This window comes from Vanessa atalanta, chromosome 19 (assembly GCF_905147765.1).
Source record: "Vanessa atalanta chromosome 19, ilVanAtal1.2, whole genome shotgun sequence".
NCBI classification, from domain to species: domain Eukaryota; kingdom Metazoa; phylum Arthropoda; class Insecta; order Lepidoptera; family Nymphalidae; genus Vanessa; species Vanessa atalanta.
The window spans coordinates 3,233,144-3,252,315 of NC_061889.1; the positions used below are offsets into that span (position 1 = coordinate 3,233,144).

The 19,172-nt window shown below is 30.3% G+C and overlaps 1 long non-coding RNA gene across 1 annotated transcript in view; it reads right to left on the reverse strand.

Annotated features, from left to right (window-relative positions):
• Positions 1-617: 617 nt before the first annotated feature.
• The window catches only part of LOC125071519, a 60,938-nt gene continuing 42,383 nt past the window's right edge, over positions 618-19,172 (reverse strand). Inside the window, exon 3 of the long non-coding RNA XR_007119923.1 lies at positions 618-668. This is a non-coding gene — a long non-coding RNA (uncharacterized LOC125071519). The remainder of the gene's footprint in view (positions 669-19,172) is intronic.

Below are 19,172 nucleotides of genomic sequence, written 5' to 3' on the forward strand. Positions count from 1 at the left end.
ATGTATGATTTTTTTCACAAAACGGTTTGTATGACGTCCGGTTATTATGACATGTTTGTCGATTCCCTTCGATGTCATTATAAACGGATTCCACTGTAATTTACATTATTTTTAAAGCAACTAGAGACCACTCTCAATCATAATATAGGTACTATGTTGACTAAAAGTATTTGTTCTTTGTGCTAATACATTTTATTACTATATTTAAGTAAACGTGCTAGCTTTATAGGACTATAGCGTCACCGATCGTAATTAAAGCAGCCAAAATAAACATACATAACTGATTATTTAAAGCTAACAAACGATAGCGCGATTTAAAATACATGTGCCGCCATCTAGCAACCGAAGATTAAATATTACTATTAATAATGTAATAATTAATATATACATGTGTTGTAATTCTTTTGATATCCAATTATCCGGTACTACGCATATTTTAGACAATCCTTAAAGTTCGATATCAACTTATTTAATAAAGATTTTTACTCCTTATTGAAAAATATATTTGCTAATAATGTATTGTTAAATAAAAAAAAATCATTGACACAAACTGATAAAATCATTTTTGATAATTATTTCTATGAAATAAAATAAAACAATAAATAAAATTTATTACTTACCGACTGTTAACTGAAGCAGCATTGCTCACTCCATCTACCGACGGTTTCCTGTAACAAAAACGTTTTTTTCACCACAGAACAGAGTTATTTTAAACAAAAATTGCATCACCTTGATTTAAATTTTTTAATTTTTATTAGCGACCCGGCCAGGAAGCGATTTATTAATAAAAAAATGCTTGATATTAATATCATTTGTATCATATAACACTCAGAAATCATGTAGATTTGTATCAGTGTTTTTTTTTTTTAATTCGATCATAGGAACCAATGATCGCATTCTAAAAACAATAATTGTTATAATGTATCATTTATTTTAATATCGTATAGGAATAAAACTAGTTTTTAACGGATTTAATCGCGTATATTAATTATTTTAACATCCCGACGTTTCGATCACTTTGCAGTCTGCCCGTGACCACGAACACTGCAAAGTGCTCGAAACGTCGGGATGTTAAAATAATTAATATACGCGATTAAATCCGTTAAAAACTAGTTTTATTTCAATGTGTAATAATCGCGAAAATCTAAGACAACATTATCGTATAGGAAGTTCACAAAGATGGCGGAACTTCATATTAAAATATGGTCTCTTGACTTAAATTCCAATATTGCACATATTGGAATTTAAATCAGCAATGATCTTTAGGAGTGGTTATGGCTGGAGTGATTACCAATTGATAAATATAATTAACTTTTAATTTTAAGTTTAATCAGTGTTTGTTCATACTAAAATCATAGAATACAGAGTATAGTGGACAATTGACATAAGAACATTTTAATTGCGTTTAAAATAAAATCTCTTTTTATCTTCGGTCAAAGTCAAAACAGAGTATTACAAAATGAACAAACGAGATGACTTTAAAAATGATGATTAAACACACTTTAAAATATAACTTTATACTTACATCCAATATTGTTCTGTAATACCAGAGCTATGAGGTCCATAATGCCCTGCCAAATGATATGGCGCACAAAAGTTCATCATTGGCACCGCATACATTTTGAACAATAAAGAACTATATTACACCAACCACTATGTCAATAAGTTATATATTTCGAAGAATAATTTAAAGTTTATTCACTTTTTCTCAATCATCGCCGAAGTAGGTATAATTGCTGCAAAAAATCGAAGTTAGTTATCTACTTAAATTTCCTTACAAAAAAGGACGACGTACCATTAGAAGCGGAGGTCGCGGGCGGTCACCACCACAATAAAACCTAAGGAGGTCTTTTGGTAAGTACTGGCAACAAAAACCACGCATTCCAAATTTAAAATACACCGCAACCGTCACTAAATGCTAGCTAGTTGACAGAAAAGCCGCCGAATGTTTCGACCGAATCGAATCCCACAAAGGTTCCACTTAGCGCACAAGATGTCGTTAGCGCCCGCTGCGCACCAACATGCGGTGATACGGAATTGGGCTCGATTTTGAATAGCTGATATCTAGTTAAAGCGGAAATAATTAGGTTCTTTATGTGGCTACTGCTCCTTTGTGTCTATGCAATAAAAGCAGGAATCGATATGTAGATCAATAATATATTTAAAAAGTCAATGTGATTGTTTGTCCTACTAAAATTCTTATAATAACTGATGTTACAATATTTAGTAACAAATAAATAAGTAGCAGAAAATCAGGAAGCACGGGCGATTACGATATATCCAGGTTATATATTCAAACTCCTTGGACATTTAACCCATTATAGTGCGATCAACACATTCTGATACTCTTAATTCCATTTCCTTCCATTAAAGTAGTCAATATTTAAAACAACAAATTATAAATAAATTTACAAATTCTGCCAGTTTTATTAGATTTTTCACAGACATTTTATTTTTTCTTTAATTATAAAATGGATAACTAGGTACATCCAGTTATTATTAAAAATCATTAATAACGTTATCAATATGCATTCAAATAAATTAAATGATTTAATTGTAAAAATCATGGTAATTTAAGCATCTTGGTTCAAGATTAGCTCAGCAAAGTAGCATCAATCAGAGACCGATCACAAATCGATCTAGCCGTCAACAATCGCCACCGACTTCGATTCGATTCCGATTTATTCTCGATTGTTATTCGATGTCGGCAAGATCAATGGACAGAGTTAATTCGTCATGGAAAAGTTGTAAACGACGTTTCTATATTTATTTGTAATTATGCCATACGTGGTTTAAAGGAAAAAAAATGTTTTTAAACAACAATATCATAAAAACATTTATGAAGCTTTCAAGACCCAATTGAACAGAACCTTAATTCAGTCTTTAACAATTACTCGCTAAATAAAGTATATTATGATATTACGTAATAAATAAGTTATTACTTTCACATGCAAATATATAGTCATTGTTTTATATATATTTTTATTTATAATAACCTGATGGTTGGTGGTCACCACCTCCCATTGGCACTTGTCGAAATACTAAGGATTGTTTTACATTGTGACGACAAATGTAGATGATTGAATTACAGTTTATAATGTTTAAATTAGTTCAAAAAAAACCTGTCATACGTTCCGAAATTCCTAAAAATATCTTCTGAATAAACGTGAAGTTTCGGAGACTCACTAGTATGTAATGAATGAAGGTACTACACCTTCCCTGACGGGTTTGCAGTCCATTGTCAAAATAAAAAAACTTAATTTTCCATTTCACTATTATTTAACAGATTTCATCGAATTATAATATCACTTGTCTCAAAGTAATAGATCAATGCTAATAAAACTTTTTTTATCTTTCGATGCTATGCATCATAAACCTACTTGGAGCATTTCATTAATTACATAATTACAATACTTGAGTATGTAATGTATACATTTGTAAAATATTTGTTTGATATTAAAGCTGGTTTTCACAATAAATTAAACTAATAAGTTGATTTCTTTACAACTTGCATTAATATAATATTCCTTAATAAATTATTTTTATACTAATAATTTGTTTGTATACTTGTAGACAAATCTGTTTCGGTAACAAAATATTAAGAATATATACAAAAAAGTAATAATATTATAATTATTACGCTTAATTTAAAAAAAAGGTTATATTCATAATAATTTTTCTGAGTAACTCCAATTATTGATTTAGCAGCGATTAAAAAAGTCCTATTGAATCTGTTTTGTAACAAGAATTTTTCTTTCTTGGTACCATTGCAGTCCGAATTCCCTCAAAGTGATCATAAAAAATTTATAATTAATTACAGGACATACTACGAATAAGTTTTAAATTCTTTCATTTACGTGGTCGACAAGTCAATACAAATGTCTTCATTACAAGCGGTCGGTATTTAAAGCAAAAAAACGAACTCCCACATCGCGAATTTCCAAGAAAACTCCTCAAAACGTCAAATACCACAATAAATCGAATATGGCCTGCGAGTGATTAATCGGGACGTTGCGAATAAGCAATCGATCACAGACTCGTTTCGCGTCACTAAGCCCGATGTAACCGCGAAAAAAGATTTTTAATGTCTTCCTGTTGCTATAAATTTATTTTAAGTTGCTAATTTCACTTTAATCTCAACCGCACAATGTAAAAGAATCGAATGAAATGATTTAAAATTTAAATATAACTTTATTTTTTGACAGCACTAAAACCTTTTTGGAGAGTGACAACTGAAGTTTTGGAGTTCGAACTTGGAGCGGCTAGGCCTGCGTCCGTCGCGGCGTGCCACGTGTTTATGCGGCGACATTGCAAGCGCCCTCCGGAAAATTCGCAACCCTCTTGCACTTATGCCTATAGGATCCGTCCCCATGTGTGGGTATGCCGTAATCGAATAATAATCTGTAATCATAGCCATATTAATGATTCATTAATTTGAACACGTTTTAACCTCTTCACTTGAGGATTTGAAACTTTACGGTTAACATAGAATATTAAATTAATGAATATCAATAGCTATTGCCTATATTTACAATATGTGTAATTAGTAACTAAGTTTTTTTTTTCTTAAAACTAAGTATGGATATTTATTCACACTATTTTTTTCCAAAAGCAAGACTTAGTTTTGAGCAAGGTCTTCAATAAAATAAATAATTAAGTGCTATTTACATCAAAAGAGAACAGGTCCGATGATCTTTGATCTAGAATGTTCTAGTCATAACAAAAAAAAAAAATCTTGGAAAACTAGTCATAACATGGCTTTCTACATCTACAGTACACGCATTCTAGTCACAGCATCGGAATATATCTCCGATATTAGGGTAATACGGTTGAACAGCCGCAGCCAGTGAATAATATATAAACTATTGGGACTCCCGTCGCGCGCTGTCAATTATTTATCCGCAAATGATGGAAGTGGTCTATAGTATTCTGTTTACAAGAAAAGAAAAGAATATTTATTGTGTACGAACCCGCGACTTTCTTCGTTTTGATATTTTGGTATGGAATTTTGTATTTTGTCAGGAAATGTTTTCGAAAAATATTGGGCTGTTTTATATATATTTGTGGGCAGTGGTTTCATATTTAAGCAACAACAAAACTATTATCAAAATTATTAGTTGAGAATATTTTGTGTATTACGAGTACTACACGACTTGTGTATTATATTTATGTGTGTAATTCTACCCTACGGATACTGTTACCATTTATTAAGCACACTTCTGGTACCTTTCAGATTAAAATTTTACCGAATTTAATGTAAATTTAGAAAAACTTTTTTAACGAATAAAATAATAATAAATAAAATATAATTCTTATAAATATAAACTTAAAATTTAAATTAAATTGTTTATAAAATCCTACTGTTGCTTAAATAAATCGCAAAATAAAATCACAAGAGAATTATCGTAACTGTGCCTCAAAGATGTACCTTTTTCGTTTTCATTCGAATTTTTAAACACAAATTTGAAAGAATCGTTGTACTTTCTTCGATCCCAAATAACATTTATATCTTAAAATTATACGCTTAATAAAGATTTCATACATAAAAACAGTAATTTATTTAGAATCTTGCCAAACGTACGACGCTTTGAAGAAAGCATCGCAAACATAAACAAAACAAAAAACCTCTTCAACCTGATCACCTACTTAAAATGATTATGCAAATTGATATCGAATATTGATATGGAGAGAAATTTTAATTTTTTGCGTTTAAATAATGCATTATCCGAACAAATATCTAAAACGCCTCAAGGTTCAATGGTTTTACTCAGACCATAGACTCAAAAGCTTAGATAATTTCTATACCATAGACAAGTTATCGATGATTCTTCTATCTTTAAAATAAGGATGAATATTACGATGAATTAATTCCTAACTCCTGATTTCAATTTTGTTTTGTTGAGTAGTCTGTTTCATATCAACGTTTTTATATATGTTTAAGTTATAAAAATTGTTTTAGTTATTACCAGTGGTGAATATTAATTACTCTCCTCTCAAATTGTTTTGTTTCCATATAAAATCTATAGAAAAAACACCAAAAAAATAATAACGATAAAGTAACAAATAAATTATAAATATATAAGAAATCAATACATAGAGGCCACATACATATATGTCACTTTTTATATGTAACATTTAAATTCATCTAAACATGCTTTCACCAGATATTGCAAACATTTTCACTGACGTCACAACCTTACTCAGGATACAACAAAAGTCTGGGGTAATACAATAGTAATAAGTCGGTTTACTATCGCAGTGGGACCTGCTCATAAACCCGGGGGCGCTTAATGAGGATTTATGCGAAGTGAGAGACGTATGCGTCAGGGCCGAAGTACATTGAAGAATTGTAAAAGTTTTCCTTGCAACCGAGTTTTCTACTTTAAAGGAGTTTTAAATATTTTAGTAAACACGTGATGTATATAAAAATATGCTTAAAGAAAAATTAATTCGATTATTAATTACAAATCTCCATCCAGTCATTTGGAATACAAGAGTATAAAAATATATTTGACAATCTATACTAAAATTATAAATCCAAAGTAACTTTGTCTATCTGTCTGTCGGTCTGACGCTCTATTCGTCATTTGGTTTGTGGTGAATGAGATTCTGCGACGTGTATCAAGCAGCGAAATAGAATAAGCTCTAAAACGACTCCTTGAAAATTAATTTATGATCTGTTACTTACATATTATGTTGTGAAATTTGAAAACCGCATAAAAAAAAACAAAAAGTAACAGAAAAAGGTTTAACACCTCTGGCATGTTGAACAAAGTTTACCTTTCGATGATACCGTGACATTGGTCCCTTTATTTTTTACCTCCAAGCCGTACAGTCGGGGTGAGCGAAATAATACAAGGGAAATGATTAAAGTATTTCGTTTAAATATTTATGACAGAAACAAATACGGTACAAGACGCGCTCGGTGAAAAAAAGGACGCATAATGTTACATGCCCTGTGGTCGATTGCACTTTCGATAATATTTTTTACTATGTCGTATGTGTGAACTGACATACATGGTGTTTAAAAAAAATAAAAATACATTTGCTCTTAGTGTGAACACATTTATTCTAAGCTAAATTTTACCAAGTTACGGAGTAAAATATTTTTCCGGTTACCGGTTTTAAGGAAAGCCTTATTTTTATATAAAACCTCGTTAGTTTTGTAATATGTTTCAATTCTTATACATTGAATTGAATATCGTAAAACATATAATTTACTATTATTATTTATTATTAACATTTACTTATTATATGATTAATCTTTAATATATTTGCCTTTTTCGGCCTTCCCGTTTTTTTTTTTTTTTTTGTTAATAATAATTTCGTCTTTTATAGACTTAGTCTTTGAATCAAAAAAATCTACGTAAAGAGTTTGGTTATTAAAATCACGATCATGTCTTGTCATAGTATCGTTTCATTTGTGGAATTAAATGATTGATTTCACAGAGATTACCGAATTCTATTCAAATAAATAATCATCCATATCAACGCATCAATATTAGTAATTAAGCTTTGTATGTTAAAACTGCACGGTTTTTGTGATATACCAGTGTATGGTCTAGAGATATATATACGGCACAATTGAAAATAAGATTTTTTTTCATTAATGTTATTATACTAAAAAAATCAAATGCGTATATGTGTGTGTTTTTTTTTTAATTGTACCAGTAACTGAAATAAGATTTGAAAATGGAAATCTTTTAATAGTGATGATTCTAAAATAAACTCAAGCAATCATTGAAAATAAAAGAATGTTTTTATGATTCCTAAAACAGTTATCCTGTATCTGTTATGATGTGAGATAAATTTCATAAAATATGTCTCTATTTGACATTGATCTTCTTTCTAAAAATATATGGTAGCCGGTCGTTCCTATCCACGGATTGTCAACGTAAAAGGTATTAGCGAGTCTTTATGTCGCCGATGCGATGCTAATCACAACATCTGAGGTGTCCCTTATATTGAAAATAGCCATACATTAATCTATTTAAAGAATATCAATATCAGAGGATTTTATCAGCTATGAAGGAAAACTTACTTTTTTACTTACTTGTTAGTTTAATATACAAAGTTACCCAAAATAATTAATTTTAAATTTAACTATCTATCAATCACACGGTAATTAAATTTATAAATACTCAATGTTTTTCTGAACAAATTTTGATCACGATACACCAAGATCAATTGAAGACTAGCGAAAAAACTTTAGACGCTTGTCCAACGGCCATGCATGCTCTCCGAGGCATAGGAAGGTAATGTCAAAATGCTTACTTGGGGCTGCTACTGAAAATTTCTCATCACAAAATAGTCACTGCTAAACAGCCTCCTCTTCTCTTATGAAGAAGGTCTGGAGCTTATAAATTAAAATTTAAAAATCGAACAAGTGTCAATGTCCTTATACATAAGATAATACAGTGATATGACTTTATTTTCATACAAAATACTATATTTGTAGTTAAAATTTAATAACAATAAAATATAAATGGATTAATTATTTCATGTTGGGCCAACATTGTGCACCAATATTTGTGCCGCTGTGAACTCCGTTTATAAATGCGTGCTCGTGGCCATATCGCGATCATAAGTCGTCGCAGACATTCTTCATTAGCGTCCCTGTTAATATTTGTAACAAAAAATTAAAGTTATACAGACGCAAAATTTTATGTTAATCGTCATGTCCAAAATTTTATTTTAAATAATACATTATAATTAATCAAAAACAATCTTTTTATATAATTGTATACATTCTCAAAAACAATGATTTAGGCTCGGGTTCCATCACAGGACACTAATTATTGTAAAAAAAACAGCATTGTAAATCTGTTTATTTGAAAAGAGCAACTATGCGAGTTTCTTGCCGTTTCTTCTTGCTGGAGGCTGCTTTCCGAAATGGTGGTAGTATTTTAATATCGACGATTCAAAAAAGCTTCGTTGTGAAGTTTACTTGAATAAAATTGATTTGATTTGGAAACTTTCAGTATATCTAAGGCTACGCTTCCACTGAAATAGTTGCCAATTTCTATATTTAAAGTTCATGTTATTGTTAAATTTTCACACGGGTTTACTATTTTTAATTATATATATAGATCTGAGTAACGTAGTAGGTGCTAAATTAAAAAAATATTAATAAAACATTTTATTTGTTGCGCAGCTTAAGACACTTAAAGGATAGATAATAAAATCTTATATATTAATAACGTAAGCCGATTTTTGTCCCAGTGATTATGGGACGACGGCTGCTTATAAAAAATCAGTTATAGTCTCATTTTGAAGAGTTCCAGCCGTAGATGTGCAGAAAATTAAAGATAATTCTTGATTGCAATATACTAAATTGTTACGCTTTTACAAAGAATTAATTTCTTGAGAGCAGAAAAAAGTTCCTGTTTCAAAATAACTTCATGCCATAAAAGCAATGTCAAGTAGCTCATATTTATTTTAATAATAAAACATGGCGATTCAATAGTGCCATTATGAACATCACACAGTATAATATTGTATACCATTTAGTATTAGCAGCCTGTAAATTTTCATACTGCTGGGCTAAAGGCCTCCTCTAACTTTGAGGAGAAGGTTTGGAGCATATTCCACCACGCTGCTCCAATGCGGGTTGGCGGAATACCAATGTGGCAGAATTTCGTTGAAATTAGACAAATGCAGGTTTCCTCACGATGTTTTCCTTCACACCGAGCACGAGATGAATTATAAACACAAATTAAGCACATGAAAATTCAGTGGTGCCTGCCTGGGTTTGAACCCGAAATCATCGGTTAAGATGCCGGCGTTCTAACCACTGGGCCATCTCGGCTCAAATTGTATACCAATGATGTATAATTCAAGTTTAGCGCGGGTAAGATCGCGGGAACAGCTAGTATATTAAATAGAAACAAAAACATGATACTTAACTAAATCCGCTCCATATCTTACTAAAAGTAATTTTAAAACGAGCGTAAGACTTACAAGACCCTCTTGGTTTAATGCGAAAGATTTAAGAGTACGTAGAGGGATTTGCCTGCGTTTTAGGGAGGAAATGTCATTTTTATATGGCAATTAAGAAAAGAAAAAAATATTTTATGCGTCGTTATGAATCAGCATATACCTGTATATACCCGAAACTCGAGGACACAAATCCGCCTTTTCTTCAGATTAGCTTAGTGTTTATGTTAATTTTGAAAATGGTATATGAAAAGGATACCTGTCTCCCTCCACGCACACGAAGGCGAAGCAGAACACTTTATCACAAAACATTTCAGTCAATGCTGAATATCATAGATAATTGTGACACCGTTATAAAGTATTTCAACGAGCATTATAGAGATTACGAAAACAAAGAGAATCCAGGTTAAGCCACTAACGCCCATAGAGTAATTAGTAAAATCCACACAAACTTTCATTTCCTTCTGTTATATCTTAGAACTTTTAATTGTCAGTCGCGTTATTTACGTACTCTACGTTACACAACTTGGGGTTTCGCGTTATGCATAATTATATTTATTACATTGTTTTATTTGTGACATACATTATACTTTACGACCGTCTGGTGCTACGTCAGCTTGAAACCTGCCTATGATTTTTTTTGTATTGCATATGTTTATTTACGCATGGGGCTGGGGTACCAGTTACCCGCTACTTTATTAGGACCTAAAGTTTCAGGTTCGATTCCCAGGTCGGGATAATAGAACAGTTATTTAGGTTTCAAGAAGTCGCTCGATAAAATGACGGTGATTCAAAAGTGCTTGTAAAAGCCTACTTGAATAAATTATATTTTGATTTTGATTTCATCACAGAATAGATTGGATCATACTCGTAGCTTTAGGGCTGACAGAAAATAAATGTAAAATACAATAAAAAACATTAGGTTTATTGGAAAGGAATTCTAAGGTTTGGATGTGCTCAGAACTTCTCCCCTGGTCATCGAAAAGCAAGTAAGACCGTTGGTTTTTGTCGGTCGTCGTTTGCCTCCAATTGTATCGCTTTGCCGTCCCATTCTTCTACAAGACAGTAACGATGAGACAAAACATGATCCAAGAGATATTCAGTCAACCGAACATTAATTAACAGACGTACAAAATTAAATTTAGATTCGTTTACTTCATATGCACAGACAGCTAGACATAATACTTTTCTTACTCACATAATGATTTTCAAATATTTCATTAAATTATATATGTGTTCAGATTTAAGGTTCACTGATATCATATAAAAATACTCGCTTAAACACAGGCCCTTTAACCTAGCTGTATGTCTAACGGGGTGCATCAGTCACAATTTAAACAAAACTACTTCGTAAGACGATTTGATGCTGAACTCGCTTCGTTACCGATGTACCGTTGGTATAAAAATGTCTTTGAAATCTGGTGATTTTCTAAAAAACAAATGTTATTATTTAAATGTACTTGTAGTCTAAGCGGCTGTAATAAGAATTGAGAATAAAATCTTTCCATCTAAATCTTATTATTCTTTTTTAAGATTATATTCTCTAATTATCTCCGGATTTCGTTTACTGATATGTCGAAGGTTTTTAACGATATATAATTGTAAAAATATGTTTGTAGTTCATTTGTGTATCGCCTTGAATTAATTAGTAAAAATCAAAGAATAATTTGGTTAATAATAACGTCTTTTTTTCACATTTAGTTTTCTAAACTCTTGTAATATAGTATAGTATATATAGTCATTTCAAACTTTTGTATATATTTTACAATTTAAAAAAAATAAATAACTTGTATGAAGAAGTTATCTTTTAAATTGCTTCGATCATTATTAAGATATACTTAATAATATATAAGAATAAGGCTGACAGAAAACACCTGATTCCCATCAAGTCAAAGGTAATTTGCGAACGGTACTAGAAAGTAATAAGTCAGTAAAAATGTGCATACAATGGATGCATTTGAAATGCAAAGCGCAGGCATTCAAAGGTGGAAGCGAGACGTCACTCGGCGCCATTATATATCGCAATGTAGACGTGCAATTGTCAACTTTGTGCTAACTATGCCTCTGCCCTGACTTTGTTTATGGACTGCCATTAAATTGACTCGAATTAACCTTGGTTTTATTAACAAACATGCAGATAAACCTTGCAGAAGTCAAGTGACAAGCGCTTTATCTGGCCTACATTAAAAAATATACAATAATTACTTTCATTTTTAAATCCTAAGTAGAATCTTCATCCACGTATTCTAATGCGGATTATGGGTTATATATCAGATACACATTTATTTGAAATCAACATAATATATAGCTGTTAAACTATCCTTACAAAGTTATTTTACATAACCGAACAAGAGTTTATATACTTTGAATATAGATAGCATATTTTAATTATATTTGCACATACACATTTATTTAATATAGTCATAGTAAGGCAGGTGAGCAAATTGGCTATACAAAGGTAAGGTAACAAATATTAAACAAACTTACAAAGTATGTATTGGTTTTATGCGATATAATTATCGTGGAACGACTAGTGTCCATCTAAGAAGGCCCGTCTAGTAATAACCGGTAATTATTAATTACAATCATAAATGTAAAATTAGACTCCTAATAGTCCTTGTTAATAAGAATACATGATCGCTATCTCACTAATAATAATATAGTTAACAAAAAAAACAAATGAAACAATCTTATTCGTACATAAATAACGTTACACTGCACCACCGATTGAGCAACGGTGACCGTGTAAAAATTATGCAAAACAATAAAAAAAAAAGCCTGTCACATGTCAAAGCATTTAAACACACGTAACACGAACGAAAAAAATAATGATCATCGACATTAATAACAGTTTTTGAAACCACGCATTGTTTTGTGGACATTTTGAAAGTTTCAATCGGTGGTTCTTTACGTTCACAATCTGCATGTTAAGTGAGAGGATAATAAAAATTTACATTAGTACAAAAACCTCTTTGTTTGACCGACTGAGTCAGATGGGACGGTGTGAAAACCTCGGTCGTCGGCCTAAACAAAGTTGACATTCGTGTTACTGTCTCTGAATTGGATACTGTCAAGTGCTAGTATAATTTTAAGAATAATTAAACCTATACTTGTACTGAACGTAGTTTTTCTTGCTATATTATTATTAATCAAAATCTTCTTTTTTAAAAAAAACGTAATAACAATAAGCACTTATGAATAATCATGTTACGGTTACGGTATCTTTTGAATAATCATATTCAATTATAAATACTCAGCAGTTATATATATTAATTGCACTAAAGCCAACGAATACTAAATGAACAGTTTTTTATTATTTAAATAATTTATAAAAGAAATAAATACTAAAATTATTATAATTATCGGAATTTTAAAAATATATTATACGATAGCTAGTATTGTATTCATTTTATTTCCCTTTCCTTACTAAGTAGCACACGATTATAGAAAAAATGTGTTAAACTTTAATTAAGAACAGCATATTACATTGTCAATAAAAATGTCAAAGTAGATCCATAAACAGGCAGGTAATTAAATGATAAAAACTAACCACAACTTTACGAGTAACAAATTCAAAACATTGCGGTACTTTCAATTGTATAAATAAGTGTTAAATACAACGACATCAACGAGAACACATTGGCGCGGAACTAAAACACTTCTTTCTCCTCTCGTTCTCCTAACGACAGACATTTACAACGTAATGACAAATATTGCGACACATGTAAAACATGTACATGCACCTGTTGTTCTTATTACAAAAACATAAAGGCTATATTTCCTCAAATAATCTTTTCAACTGTCTGCCTTACATGCAAAGCGTTCGTGGAATTCATATCTAAATGAAGTAATGTCAAACCTCATGTGTTCGTATCTTTTTTTATAAAATCGTTTGTGGCTGACATCTATTAACGCACAGCCAAAAATTCTGAGACTAGAAAGATAAAATTTGGATCATAGATTTTTTTTATAATGTAAGCATCTGTAAAGAGAATACTTTTGGAAATTTTAACTTTAAGTAGGGAAGTTTAACAGACTTTGTTTTTTGAAGTAGGAAACATGGAAACGTTTTACACATGTGAAGTCGGGACGGTAGCTAGTCTATTTAAATAACACATAAAACGAATTTTTCCATATATTTTTTGTTCTTTTTTTAAAACTTTTGTAGACTGGTAAAGGATTTTACAAATATCCGATTTTATAGCGGACTTCTTTAAGGTTTTTCGGAATTCTTCTGAATCTCTTTCAACATTCCGTGCGGACGAAGTCGCGACTTATAGCTGACATTGTGACATTGAGGTCATCTAATGTGTTTATATAATAGAAAAATCTTATGTAGTTTATTTCATACGTGATCTTTCAATCATTATACACACATAATATTATGGTTTTACCTCTGAACATTAATAATAATTTGCATACTAGTTTTCAAAATAGTTAAATTTAAAAACAAATATATATATGCCTATTAATAAATATCTCATATAAAGATTGATAGAAATAAGATATTTGTTAGATTTTTAAAAATGAATACTATGTTTGCGCTTTTTTATTATATTAATAATTATTTAATACTTAAGTTGTACTTAGATAATTAGTCATTCGAAATTAGACACATGCAGGTTTCCTCACGATGTTTTCCTTCACCGCCGAGCACGACATGAATTATAAATACAAATTAAGCACATGAAAAATCAGTGGTGCTTGCCTAGGTTTGAACCCGAAATCATCGGTTAAGATGCACGCGTTCTAGCCACTGGGCCATCTCGGCTCTTACCTACCTACCTACAACCAAGTATATCGCAATCCTAATTCCACTCTGAGCGAAAAATGTACCAGCACTCCTCTCACCAGTTGAACCAATAAACATAATAACGATACAATCTAAACATAAAATAAATGTATTGATCAGCTTTGATGTACAGATGTTTGTGGTCTTTCAACGTCTGTGACATTGTGACAATAATTACAATGAAATTACCAAAGTTCGTAAACAACACACACAATGTACCGATATTAGCATACGTTAAAACATCACCTGCCTTGAAAATATCCATATTAAGGCCAGAGAAAAAAAAAAAAGAAATTGAAACATATTATTGCACTAATAGCCCAGACAACGGTTACTATACAATGTTAAGAAAGTAACATTTCGTCTCAAAAATTAAAGTAAGTTTTATTCAAATAGTTCAATTGTCATTTTACATTAAATAAATTAAATGTTAAGCCAAAACTGTCGTTTTGGAATGTACTCGTAGGTTATATCGAGAATCTTAGTGAAACTTGCTGGTTAAGCAATAAACTGCAATAGTTACTCTTAATCTAATACGGATTACACATTTATGTTGAGATGTTATATCTACCTAAATACTCTAATTAAAAGCCTCAGATAGACACCTAGTTCACCTTGCAAGGAACTATAATCAAAGTAAAGAATTAAAGCAGTGATAAATATGTTAATTCTAAAAATGCAGCATTAATACAAAACTTATGAAATTAATATTATAAAAAAAAACCTATGATATGTACATTCCACTAAATATGTTATGTGTATCATGAACCTCTTTTTAAATATTATTTACTTTATAGAACTATTTACGATACGTGATTATGCAGTCTGTGGCTGGACAATGCAACGTACATTCATTGTTTCTCGCTAACGATGATGTCTGTCAGCCATTACTAGGTAAAGGACGCTAACAGATGACCGCTGGGTGCTGGGCAAAGGGACGATTTGAATTTGTAGAAATACATTGATTACACTCGCTTAAATATAGTAATGCAAAACAAACAACAAATGTATGGCTATGAAAATTGCTCTACCAATGTAAGCTATGCTAGAGAACATTTTTAATAAATTGATTGTTGATTCTAAGAGTCTCCTTAATAATGTACTTTTTTAATGCCTTAACGTGAGAAACTAACCTTTATTTTTTGTACCCCTTTGTAAGTGTGACTATTCAATGTTCTTGTTACGTGCATGTAAAAATTATAACATACATTGTAAAGAATTAGATATATTTAACCAAAAAATTAGTGAATTCAAATTTAGTTTACGTCATATTTTGGCGCCAAGTTTATCCTAGTTGAAGAATCAGGTCGTGCTTATGTTCGTGTAAAAAATGCACTGTCATTTAAATTAAATCAACATGCAAAATTTTAACTCCGTAAGATAATATTAAGTGATTCTAATAAGTTAATCTGTTTAGGTTAGGTTACATACTAGCGAATATTGCATGTGAAATATTTTTTGTAAAAATATGCTTTAGTAGGTACATTATGAACTTGGTGTTGTGTTATTTAATCTAATGGAAATTTATTCGCATAAAATGATATCAGCTATGCCTTTTTAGGCTTCTAGCCAATATGGCGATCGACTTTTTTAATAACTCAACTGAACAGTGTTAAAGGTACGATCCATGTACAAGAGTTTGAAATCGGGGTAAAATCTACGTCAACATCATCCACATTTACATGAAAAACTGTCTAAATAAAATTAAGTTATTGAGACTTTATTCGTATGGAATCAGTAGTATATATACAACAATTAAAATTAAGCGAACTCATAGTGTTACACCGCACATAAATATTCTAAAAACTTTACATAACAAATCAAATCCTGTTTACCTGTAATTTATACAAAATCAAAGTGAATTAATGAAGTATCCTATACCAACAAAAACGCAATACAACTATCCCAATAACTGTCACTCAGCAACGTACAAGTTGAATGCGCTTAAGCTCTTTCATAATTCATTAATAAAATCGAAAAGACTTAACTAAATCGAGATAAGTCGAGTACGACATGCCCTAATTCCGCAACTGTTCGAAATTGATCGACCCTTACAAATACCGAATTCGATACCAACCATTGTTGCATTCCATGTTTTTGAGACGCGCACATTCCGAACATCGCACTGTCGAGACAGCACTTCGTTTAGAGTAATGCTTTTTGCACGCATTTGCACGAACTGGTCGTCCGCACAATAGTGTTACACCTTGTAAGTGGTTATAAGCATTGCCAAAAAATTATCGGTAATCGTTTATAATGCTTCGGCTGTAAATCGAAAACGTGATCTCGCTATGCTCTGATAAATACTTATATTTTTTTTTGTTATGACACATATGTACAAAATGGTTATTATCTCCTGTCATAATATTTTATATACTTATATATATTGATGAGAACATAAATATAGCTAAGTGTTTTTTTTTTTAATTAGACCGGTGTTACATTCTGTTGAAATTCAGGTTTTTATTTAAAGGTACACACGTTTTAATAATTCGGTTAACTGAGGATCAGAATAAATATTGTTGAGTCAGTACAACACTATAAAAAAAAGTTAATTAGCAATATTTGAACGCATATTTATATAAGTTATTTTATATTTTGTTGAAATATTTAAAAATCAAATCGATTTTACACGCGTATCTTTTATATTTCAACGGATTTATAAAGATTAAAACAAAATTTGCAACATATTCTCAATCGGCTAAGATTGTTTTATTCGAAAAAAATAAATCGATTCCTGTTTTACAATCACCATTTAAAAATAACCAACATAGGTCTCTCATATTTCCAAGTATAATTAAGGGCACTTAAAATCGATACCTAGAAAGCAATCAATTCCTCAATGACATCGAAACAAACCCTTATTATTTTTTATTCGATAATAGGCTGTCTTGAATCACTTTTAAACCAATGTGAATTATAGCATTACTAGAATTGTTATGACGTATGTAATAAGGTTCATTTTCGACTGTCTCCGTTACATTTGCTTAATTGTAAATCAAATTGCTCAAAGTATTTTATCCGCCAATTATACTTGGTATAATTGAATTCGATACGGTGACAATTTTCTTTAATAATTCTAGCATTATAACTTGTTTAATACATCGTTAAACAGCTTTAGAATTTCAAACAAAGAATGTACTTGTTTATATAGATTATAAATTTATATGCAATCAATAAAAAAACGGTTCAGAAATCTCAACTGTTTCTCATTAAGGTAATTCGCAACAGGCAATAAAAAAAAACGAATTCAAAATTCGAATTGTTTAGGTTACAGAGTATTCTTCAATGCTATGATTTTATTTCGAAGTCATTGTTGTTATACTGTGTATTTTACTTGATTTTTTTTCTTCTACAATATACTGATAATATGTGATGATATGGCTTGTCCTCAGAAATTAATATAATTACTAGCGTTTATAGCTCAAGCGCACATATAACATGAAAGATCGGAGCCTGTGTGAATGAGATAAAGGATATTCCTGTAAAGAGAGAAAGAGATGCACAATACTACAATATTTACAAGCAGCAATTTGGCGCGCTTATGAAAATTTTAACTACACATCTGCGTATTATTTTTATTTTTGATAATTTTAATGTCAGCGTTCTGTTTAAACTTTAATACAATTACTTCTAAACAATTAAATATAAATTAGTGTTTGTACTTTATTTCAATTATTTAATGTGTTCGTTTATTATTCCTATTACAAATATTTTTAAATTGGAATTTTATATAATTTATATATATCTCAATATATCTTCGGTCTAATATATTTACTATCAAACGTGAATGTTTTTTTTTTGTATTTTATAAGTGAAAAAGTCCAATCAAACAATGTACCAAAAATTACGTACTACGGTGAAGATTTTAGTACATAGTCAAACAAATCAATATCCGCCGTTCGCTTGTATAAATAACAATGAATATTGTAAAATTTGAATAAATTCTCATTTAATTAAAAAAGGAACAATTTTTGCTATAAATTTATTTAATTATCGTATTACTCAAAAAAAATTCAAACAAAACGTAATTCCAATTTTAAATCTGTCAAGTAATTTTCGAAATATTTCTAGAAAATGGTAATTTTAAGTTCAATTTTGTTATTATATCTTGCATCTTATGTAAATGTTTAGTCATTATTAATAATGATATTATTATATGTGGTCCAAAACATCTGTTCATTTAATGAAGTAGGTACGTAAGATTACTGCATTATGCGGTAATGCTTGTCATAATTTTAATGTATTTGATATACGAAGAAAAAGTATATTTATTTGCTTAAACTATTTTTTACTTTCACTGGTATATTTAAATTAAAATTTCAAATTGAATATTATTATACTATATTAAAAAAAATACTGGCTGATAAATAAAATATCCTTAAAATTGCCATTTCAAAAAAAAAACCGCCAATTCCTTTTGAATCGATGTTATAGTGTAATC